At 29.9% G+C, this 11554-nt stretch overlaps 1 protein-coding gene across 7 annotated transcripts in view; it reads left to right on the plus strand.

Moving 5' to 3' along the window:
* LOC108755070 (potassium voltage-gated channel protein Shal) overlaps nucleotides 1-11554 on the plus strand; it is a 98884-nt gene that overhangs the window by 15636 nt on the left and 71694 nt on the right. The window lies entirely within an intron of this gene.

The raw sequence follows: 11554 nt of genomic DNA on the forward strand, positions 1-11554 counted from the left end.
TCTATTTTCATTGTATAACGGGAGCAACCGATTTTTATATTGACTTCTGTGAGCTATTTGAGGAGAATTTATGGATATTATACGATACCGAGATTTTTATTTCGTCGATTTGCTGATTGTTTCGACAGCGAGTCTACCATATTCGATTTCTACAGTGCGGTACTTCTATCCTCTTTTTTTCGCGTTAGCTTTATTGTTCATTGTCAGCTTCCCTCTTCCCATAGAATCTTTTCATGGCCTTCCGGCATCTATGTCTCTATTGATCTGTCTGACCGAGGCCATGTACAAGGCCGGTTTGGGCGGGGTTATAAGGAGAGAAAAATTGGAAGTGATGAGTTGATGCTTCGAATAGAGAGCTTGGAAACTTCAATTTTGACCACAAAAGAATGATCTTTTGTTTAAATCTACTCCATCGTTTTTGAGAAATAAATGGAAATTATGGTTTGACACGCCGTTTCTTTCGCGCAAAATTAACGTATGCAAGAATTTTTACACGAGATATAACCGTAGTTTCATAACATTTCCATATAAATCTCTGTTATATATATTTTTTATATACTCCTATGTATAATCCCGTATTTTAACCTAACATTAGTAAACAATATAATTTTTAGAAAATTAAAAATTATAACGTTTATAAATGACGTTTATTAAAGAAGGAAAATCGTTAAAATAATTCTCGTATTCAAATTATTATTTCTATTACAATTTAGTTAAGTACTCGGGAAGCATGAATTGACTGAATCGAATGTCAAATATGTTAGGCTGAGGTGAGTCTGTAAGCGACATAATCGGCCATATTTTTGATGCAATTACTTATTCTGGATATATATGCAAGACGATTCAAAGAAACTTTCGAGCTCGGAGCTCAGTTTGCTCGTAGAGTGACCTACAAGTAGTTGCGCTAATATATCCTATCGGAGGACTATGATGTTAAGTTCCGGTAAAGCTTTAGCTTGCGTTGGACAGAAATTCTGTCATTACTTACCTTCTGTTTTTTCTTCGTGTTCTTCGTACCATTCACGTCGTTAACGTCAAATTCAAATGACGCCTAATTAGATGCATAATTATGATCTGCTTTTACAATTTTAGGAATATCTTTAATAATTTTTTTGATTGTTGTTATTTGATAATAAGATTAGACTGCAAAAAAATTAGACTATATTTTAAATCAAAATTTAAATTAAAGGATTGTTATTAAAGTTTTATAGGAAATAGTTTAATTAAAATTAATAATAAATCAGCTCCGAATTAATAATACAAAAATTAGTAAACCTATAAAAATCAACTCAATTACTAGTCAATTGTTTAATTAACAAAAATTAAAGTTTATATTTAACAATGCTTCAGAATTGTAAACGTTTCAACCCAGATTTGTGTCCTCTCCAGTGCTTCAATGTACATATATATGTATATTTTAAAGTGAGATGTTACATACGCAAACACACACACACACACACACACACACACACACACACACACACACAAAATGCAATGTTGAAATCCGCGAATCTTGCATTCATACAATTAAATTAAGTATTGTTAAAATAAAAGTCATCATGGAAATATGAGAAATTTGAAGTATTAAATTATCGTTTAATGGATAAATAGAGTCGCGAATTTTAGATGAAGCAATGATAAGCCATGCTGATAGTATGAGAATTGTAATTACAAAACATGTAATTTAAATATTTAAGTTTTAATTTTATATTATTTTCTCATTAATATTTATATATAATAGTAACAATAGTTTTGTAATAATCCTCCATAATCTTATTGTTTGAATTTTAATATCCATCTTGTTTCATCATTTTCTCACTAATATAAACATAATTAATTTATTTGCTTATGGTAAAAGAAAAGCCGGCGGTGAAAACCAAAGTATTTGTACGTTGAAAAAAAAAAAATCAATGAAATTTCATCAATAGGATTTTGAGTTCAATTTTGCGACAATTTTTCATTCGTCCAATATCGCTTTAAAGCGGTTATCGCGTCGCCGTTTCCAGCGCCAATAGTGTCTGACTAAAAATAATATCTCTACTCGCCGGGCGTGACATTTAACGGTTACTCGCCCACGAATCGACCCGACTCCCTTAAACATAATTACCCTTTCTCATTAGCCTCTTTTACGGTTTACGGTCTGATCGGCCCGTCATCGCAGATAATCGCCGCGATCATAGAAGTGGCTCGCAATAAACTCGAAATACTACTCGACAACAATTTTCTACTACAAAAATATTTTACATATTTTAGCATATATTTTAGCATATTTTTGTAATATTTCTGATTTATTAAACGCGATATGCACTTCTTACGAAGTAACGTGTTATTAATATTATTGACGTATCCCTCCATTTTAACCATTTTGATACGGCTTTATTTTTCGCCACTATACTTTCATTTTACGGACAGTCAAATCGCGAATACGCTACCATTGTACGGGACAATTATGACGCGAACGTCACTTCATCGGAGAAAGAGCAGTTAAATTTTATCGTGTAATATAAAGTATTGATGGAAAAAAATCATACTTAATACGGTTAATTCTATGTACTAACTCTTTTAATACTGCATGTATTTTTTTTCTCTTTTTATGCTATATGACTAGTATGGTAATTAAAAAATTTTAATAAGCTTTTTCTTGATTTAATTATATAGAAACATATAACTATTTATTTATTTTTATAAACTACCCTGTTATGTATTTTAAAGAAGTAATAATTTTGTGTTTATTATGTTCTGAGGCATTAAATAATTACTGCCTTTCAATAAACTTATTAGGACATATTGGCATGTACTAAGCGGCCATTGAATCCAAAACACGCAACGTCATTAATATACGTGTTAATTGCTCAAGTTTGGGTAATTAAATAGTTCTTGTGAACCTGAAATTTTGCGCATACTTGAACGAATATTAATCTACATGACATGACAGTTAAAAAGAGTTACGTGATAACAGCTTAATATAATAGCAGTGCTATAGTTTGTAAATGCCAGTATGTATATATATATATATATATATACAACTTAAACTTCTGAAAAAATTTAAACATTATTTTTCTTATGATATATTGACTAATTTTTCAATCTTATCTGAAAGTTTTGAAGTAATCATATTCTGTGTAATACTTCTGTTATAACTACAGTTAATGAAGGCGCGAAAGGCTAATTTAATTAAAGTATAAAAGTAACTAACGACCGTGAAAAGATCTTAATTGCTTCTTAATCGCTAATCTTATTGCGTGCTTTCAGTTAATAACGTCGCGTGGCACATGCCATAGTGTAAACTCAGATGACCGATTATATATTGCAAAATTACGCCATTATATTCGTAAATTCGAAAAAAACGTGATTAAAACACGGTACATAAGTTGATGCTAAGCGCATTAAAAATAGTAATTAAGCAAACGAGATTACATCGATTAAATACAGATGTAATTACATTTTTAGCACAAGGATTTCACGGATTATATGTATATTGAAATATGATATATTGATGTTAACTAAAACTTTTATCATACTTGTTAGAATCGAATTTGTTTGTTTGTTCTTGAGCTAAAACGCGGTGCTAACATCGCGTGTCATTAAAGTGTTTTCAGAAAATTGGAGTACAGAAATCACCTCCAAGTACGACCCACGTCTTTGGATTTCTCTAGAATCTCTTGGTCATATGCCAAGGATTGTTAGATCGTATCTAACGATTCGTATATACGTAATATAATCTAGATGTATTAATACATACTAAATCGTAGCGTGGTGCAACGTCACAATCGTTTACCCATTTATTAGTTACGTTCCTCACTTTACGTTCCTCACTTTACGTTCCTCACGTAATCCGCGTTTTCTCACGATAAACTTGCCTCAAATTGATTTAGCATCATGACTCTTTTTAGTGTCACAGAATAAGATTTTATTATTTTTTATTTTATACGTAGAGAGAGAGAGAAAGATAATTTCTTTTGTTGCTACTTCTCTTTAATTATTGCGAAGTAATATTTTTTAAGTTGTACTTATATCTCTTTTTTGATAAAAGGAAAAAAACGAAATTTTGTTACAAGAGAAAACAAACGAATACGTGTCTCCATTAAACATATTTAATTTTAATGAAAAATTGTAATTTAACATATGTTATTCGATGTTATTTGCACGATTGAAGAAAGTCTAATTTTTTTTCTGTTGATAGAAAGTGTAAGATTCTTTTTCAAAGTTGTGTCTGTTATTTCGCAAGGAAGGATAAAAATTTCGATCAAGGAACCCCGCTTCGATGACTTTGACCTTGTCATAATGCTGAGTGATCTCCGACAGATTTTAGCGGTCACTCGTAATTGAAAAAAATTATTAACAATCAAAGTTGGTAATTATTTGTCTGCTTTGTATGGAAAGTCGGACTTTAGGCAAGGGAAGAGATATGGGATAGATTGACTAGGGAAGTATGACTTTCCACAAAACGAGCTCGATCTCGCATTCCCCTGCCTCAGGCGTTTGACTTTCTATGCGAAGCGAGATCTACCTTATATCTTCCCTGCTTAAGGACATTCGACTTTTTACACAAAGCGACTTAATTATTAATGAATAAAATTCCTCACGAACGCTCCTAAGCAGAGATGAGGGTGTGGACTTTGCTTTGCGTTAAAAATCGGACATCTCTAAATAGGAGGGAAGTGGGGCGGACCTCGTTTCACTTGAAAAGTCATTACATAAGCAGGGAAGGTTGCGGTCTAATTCTTAATTATGTAGCAGAAATAAGACGTTATTTTTTAAACTTTTTTTATTTGTAATTTTTTAACGAGTAACTATCGAGTTAAAACTTTTTCAAGGTCACTTATAGGGTCATGACTTCGACAATATACGTTAAGGTTATTGGGAGAGGTTTTTCTTATCTTATTTTTATCATAAATAGTTAAAAAAAAATAGGTAGGTTACACATTTTTTGACTGGTTGATTATCCCTTTCTGAGTTAAAGATTTTTATTAAAATTGCAGCCAATAAATGTCAAAATTCGAAAAAGGTCCTATTCTACATAATTACCTCGACGGATTATGTAAATTTAGCCACTTTCTTTGAGTTAAGAGTGACGCATACAATTCAATGTGACATTGATGTTTTATCCATTGATGTTCATATTAATAATTCATTCAAAAAGAAAGAGAATGTTTAATGTAAATTTAATGAAATATTAAGCATTTTGAAATGATAACACATCATTATGTAGTCTCAATGTTTATTACTACGACGTACATGTTGTACATGTTACAATTCTATTGTTTATGCGAAATCACCGTACTATTATTCATAATTCAAAAAGTAGCACAGTGAATCGCTTTGTGCGTTATCCTTCAGAACAATTATTATTGCGAACAATACGAACAAATACGATTGTTTCTTGTAAATGAATAATGTTTTATTAATCTACGCAATATTCGTAAAGTCCATATCATCAAATCATAAAATCCATATCATAAAAAAAAACCGATATCAGTGAACTTTATCCAATCCAATCTCAATTTTAATCTCTAATCTGATTGCGCGATTATTTTCAATAAAAAATTAATGAGAAAGTACTATCGCGTACTATCGGTAATATCTTGACAAAGTATCTTGCATCGTATTATTCTTGATTTCTATTCGTTGCCACGCGATTATAACGCGTACATTTAAAAAAACATCATTTGATTTGGATAATTTATAAAAATGCGTATTTAACATGCACTATGAAGCGCGACAATATGAATATTGAAACTAAGAGTTAAACCTTAAACACGATGAAAAGCACAGGTAGGAATAACAAATTTTTACTTATCAGAAACTGTGTTTTTTATAGTATATACGATTTTTGATAGTTGAAATCCCTTATTTCTTTTTTTTTATGTTGTCTTTTGATTATTATTTAAAGCTTTAATTGCGTTAGTAATTTAATATGGTACAAGTGCAATAAAGAAGAAAAAACAAGAAGAAGAACTGAAAAATATCGAGCAATAGTTGAGAAATTGTAGGATAAATGTTATGAAATTTCATTATAAATTTAAGCAACACTAAAGGAAGCTTGTGGTTATGAAGTAACTAAAAAGTAATGAATGGTTTAACTGAAAACTAACTTATACTAGTCTTAAATGTAATGAATATGTGCATTTCATGCAAATCTAATTTTTCAAATAATTTTGTTATTCTTGATCTATGAGAGTTATGATATCCAGGGCAATATTTTAAATATAAGTAAAACAACTGTTAGTATTAATATCAATTAACAGTGACTATTCAAAATACACCTGACTTTTTCACTGCATTTTTGCTCTACATATCATATAATATAATACAATGTAACATTAAATTTTTTTAAATTAAATTTATATTTTATATCAATTTATCAGAATGTTAAAACTTTAAACATTTATTACACATATCTAAATATATTTGAATTTGATTCTAATTTGTCTTCTATATTCTTGATATTTTAATTAATTGATATTATTTGTAACTAATTGGTAAGATAAAAGCAGACAATAAGATATACCTTCCAAATTAATATTATTTTGATATAAATGCATATTAAAAATTTTAATTTACTGAAAATTTTGAGAAATATGTTAGCTTTAACACATCAAATTAATGAAAGTCGCCAAAATTAAAACCCAACTTCAATATTAATATAAAATTAAAAAGTGTGAAAATGGGAGGTGAAATGATATATTATATAATATAGGAATCAAATTTCAACAATAAATAATAAAATATAATAAATAAAGTGCATTTACTTATAGGCCTGTTTTTTTTAAAGAGTTTTGAACTAGTTCTGAACTAGTGCAATAAAAGTATAGAACAAACTATATCTGTTCCACTATAACTTATAGCGTCAGTGTACTAGTTCAGAAATTGGGGTGGAAAAAGAACAGACTTTATGTAAATTGATGAAAGCGCAGTTAAAAACAGTTTACCTCTTTACTATAAAAATATCGTAGAAAACACACACACACACACACACACACACACACACACACACACACACACACACACACACACACACAAAATAAAATCAATGCATATTGACAATAGAAACAAAATTCGAAATCATTAAATTATTATGTAAAATAGATATTAGAAAGAAATACTATTGTTTACAACAAAACTAAAACTGTTTAAAATGAACTTTTATATAAACCGAAAATCATTGCACATAAAAATTTGAAATATGAAAAAATTATGGGATATAATTTTATTTTTTTACGATTATAGGCACATATCGTATTCTTTATTTTTGAAGTTTCATTTGCACATGTTAATAACAAACAAAATCTGTGTCAATAAAAATAAATAAAATATATTTAGTTAATAAAAAAGTTAAAAATCACAATTAAAACAGCATACATTAAAACAACGTCATTAAATAAGAATGCAGAAATATATTTTTTAAGATTATATTGTGATATTTTAAGGAGCAACAAAAATAAATGAGTATTCGCATTGAAAAAAGCTATTGTCACATCAGGTTCATTTTATGGTACTTTTTACAACAACTGTAACAACTTTTAGCTATTGTCTTCTGAATACATTGCTCTCTTTAAAAAAATCCCTATTACACGTTAATTGCTCTTTTATTATATACTAGAAAATCGGTATTATTAGTAAATTGAAAAATCTCAAATAATTATTTTATAAAATTTATTTTTCATTTTTTTACATTAAATCAAATAGAAAGACAAATTTGCGTTGTAATCACTTGTGCAATTCACGGAGTAGTGCATCGCCCGTGTAATAATCTTCATTCATAATAGAGCGACTGCCGCTTCGCAGACGACGAATAAAGTGCGCTATTGTGGCTTCGTGCATATCACTTAAATTCTTTGGCGTTGACTCTGTTGAGGTATTTGGCATCGCGACGCGCATCTGGTGCGCGATTTTGATTAACGACGGCGACGTACGGTGGTGGCGAATCTCCGCATCCGGAAATAACACGATGAAAATGAAGTCCGATGCACTGATCTTGAAATAGCCTACTGCGCAGCAAAAAATTCATGAGGAGCATACGATTTTGCTCAGCGGTCAAGTTACAGTTAGTATTTTGACAGAAAAATTAGCCTTTTCAAAGATAAAGAAATTGTTTAAAAAAATTAATATGTAATCCTTTCCCAGATAAATTGCAACATATTTTTTACCATAATATACAGTGTAATTTGGAAAAGATTTGTTTATTTTGGCTTACATTGCGAAAAAGGGATTTACTAACGTTTTTGTACATCTGACATCATTGATGCAATTTATATTCTTTTTTCAAGAGTTAATCAATGACTAGATAGTTAGAATAAGAACTTAATTGTAAAATTATTTAAATTTTCGAATATCATATAATTGATTTAGAGACACAAGTGTCGTTCTATCTTTCTTCGAGTAATAAAGATATATTACCCAGGGTTGTGTTCAGATTTCCAACCGAGTGCCATTTAAATGTCATTTTATCCTTGTTGCTCACCGTATGTTAAACAAGAATAACATGATATCTGGGAAGCACTTGGGACTTAGGACTACACACAGTAACGACGTTAAACTTTTTTTTGTGGTTTCCAATTTTTAATGCGATTTGTATGTATTATCAGAAATATGGCGGATATATCAGATTACGAAATAAGCTTGACAAGAATTCAAATTTAAGAGCCTGCCTTATTAGAGCTTTACTGTGTACTACCAGAAATATGGTGAGTCATGTGATCACTACATCAAAGATACCGAGTGACGCTTAGTGTTCTTACTGTGTGTACTTATACTGTGACTTCGGAGAATTTGAATGCGCTCTAAATTTCGGCAAAATCAGGTTAAATATTTAGAAATATCGATTAAAGAATTATAGAGTCAGAGAAAAATAAAAAATATCGACTATTTAACTAATTTTTAAAAAACAAAGCACTCGATTATCCATTTTTCGATTATTTTTGTTCATCTTTAGTATAAGAATATAAGTAGGTATTTTCGAGGATTTGTTGTCTTGAATATGGCGGCTGTTTTTTGACTAATCAAAACGGTGCCCGAAATAAAAAGGAATATGATTGCTACTATGTGCATTCCATTATATATAAGTTTGGGACGAGCATTTGGTTGATTGTTTTATTTAATCTGCCGCTAATTATGCGTAATGGAATATCTTATATTTTTATACCATGGAATATGCATTATTACATTGTCGTTAAAACGTTGATCGTACAATAGCGTTACTAATACAAGATCTGATCTCATTTGCAGCGAATTTCGCGCGTATTCGGGATTGATAAGATCATCGTGTTACTGTCAGTCTATCATCACGATGGATGGATTTTTTAACGACGCTGCAGATTGATATTAATGCAGTATTGTTAATATGATGGAATAAAGTGAGAATTAAAGTGCTCTTTGTAGAGATTTTATATTAAACAAAAATTTTGAATATTCAAAATTATATATTATTTAATGCAGGATTTTTTATGCTCATATATAATCATGTACAATCATACGTGGACCATTTTTTATCCAAACATTCTTATACTTATTTCTTTTATGAATTTACTTGTGGATATGCAAAAAGTTACTTTTCTTTTAAAAATTCTGAATAAATTTCTGTCTTTCTTGTAGAAAGAAGAATATGTTAGTATTGTATCATTAATTTACGAGGAACTGATACGAGATAACATTAATTTATGGAAACATAACAATTGTGTTGAATTCTGAATACACTTTATGACGGCAATAGATGGAATTCATGATATCTTTTTGTTAAACTACAATATTAGTTGAAATCCACATTCATTGAACTTCCCCGAAGTTGCAATTAGGATGTGATAGATCATCGACATTGATAAAATCGTCTTTCCGTGGCAAACCACATTACTCGATTAATCAAGAACTTTACATATAGCTGAGCTTATGGCACTTTGAAGTTTACGGCACTTTGACAACTGGCAGATAGAATTTGGGTACATTGTATGATGGTTTATGTTAATTTATATAGGTTTGTTTTTGATTTCTATACGAGGATTACACTAGAACTAAACTGAACTGAACTAGTACAATCCAGAATTGACGAGTGTAAGCGTGCAGGCAAGGAATAAATAAACGTTTTAGTGTTAGATAAAAATGTTCCATATTGTTTACATGAAAATATTAGATTCTTGTGATGAAGAAAGTATTATGCAATTCTATCATTAAGAATATTCTTCAGTGAATGATGGTACAAAATATTTTTGTATGTAGGCTTATTATTATTTATATATTTTTCTCATTTTATTACTCATAAACTTTCAGACTATTTGCACAAGGTCTATTTCTGTGGCTAAACCAGTGTATATTAATGCTTGCATTACTTGCACTGACTTCAGACCTAAGGTTTGTTCTTTTTAGTTAAAGTTCTTGCACGGTTTATTTTTCTTCTTTTTTTCCACCTTGGAGAGAAAAAGAGAAAAGATGAACCGTACAAGAAATTCAGCTAAAAAGAAGGCCCCTAGTGCTGCCAGTTCAGTGAACTCGTGCAAACAAAAAACAAAAAACAGCATCGCTGACGCCATTTTGGGAACAGAAAAGCTTTAGTGTACACTTTTTGAATTAGTATTACAACCAGTACAGGAATAGAACAAATCTTATATTTTCCTATTCGATTTTTACTCAATTTATAAGTTGAAGTATCTGATAAAGTAAAATTTGTATTAACATGATTAGATACAGATAAAAATTAAATAATTACTAAAACATTACTACAAATTATTACGAATTATTGCAACATTATTACAAATTATATTAACATTATTGTTAATGATATCATGTGAGATTCTTTCTCTTATTTATATTTAATTTTCAATGTTAGTAAATGAAATTGAAATAAAGTTAAATTGCATATTAATATGTTATAATTTCAGAATATACGTTACATGCACGGATCGTAACTTATTTTGTATTTATAGTATTGTAAATAACGGGAACTCTTCTTTTTGCATGTTACATTTATTACAATTTTCGGCTTATATCGGGAAACTTCGCAAAATCAGTTTCAACTTGATTGCTTTGAATTTCTGAACGTGATTACTTTTGGTCTACATTGGCAGTTGCATTTGTGATTTAACTGCGGATTCGGCCTGGTCTGTGTCATTGTGAAATCCGACTGAATCCTAGGTAGTTGCTCGGTGACCGCCCAAGGCGTGCTTGTCTAACAATAGATCACGAAATTCTACGTTTTCGTCGACTTTAAACTCGCTACCGTCGCGTGTCCCGGTTACATCGACAAACAAAAAAAAAAGAGTCTTCATTGGTTTGATCCAAGAGCATTTGCCTTGAACTTATGCTACTTGCCATTTTTAATTCTTTAACTCGATATTTGTCTATTTTAAGCATTCAATATTATTTTGGAGCGAAATAAGTTCACAATCGTGCTTTATAACAAGATTATATATTTTTAGAATATGTAAATGTCTCATTAAATTTTTTGTCTTTGAGATTCTCTTGGTATAAGTTCTGAAATGCCATAGTTTATATAATTAAACAGATTTTTTATAATTGAATATATAATTAAATATTAACTGTAATATTAATTTATGTAATGTAC

Source organism: Trachymyrmex septentrionalis, unplaced genomic scaffold (assembly GCF_001594115.1).
Source record: "Trachymyrmex septentrionalis isolate Tsep2-gDNA-1 unplaced genomic scaffold, Tsep1.0 scaffold83, whole genome shotgun sequence".
Classification (NCBI taxonomy): Eukaryota; Metazoa; Arthropoda; class Insecta; order Hymenoptera; family Formicidae; genus Trachymyrmex; species Trachymyrmex septentrionalis.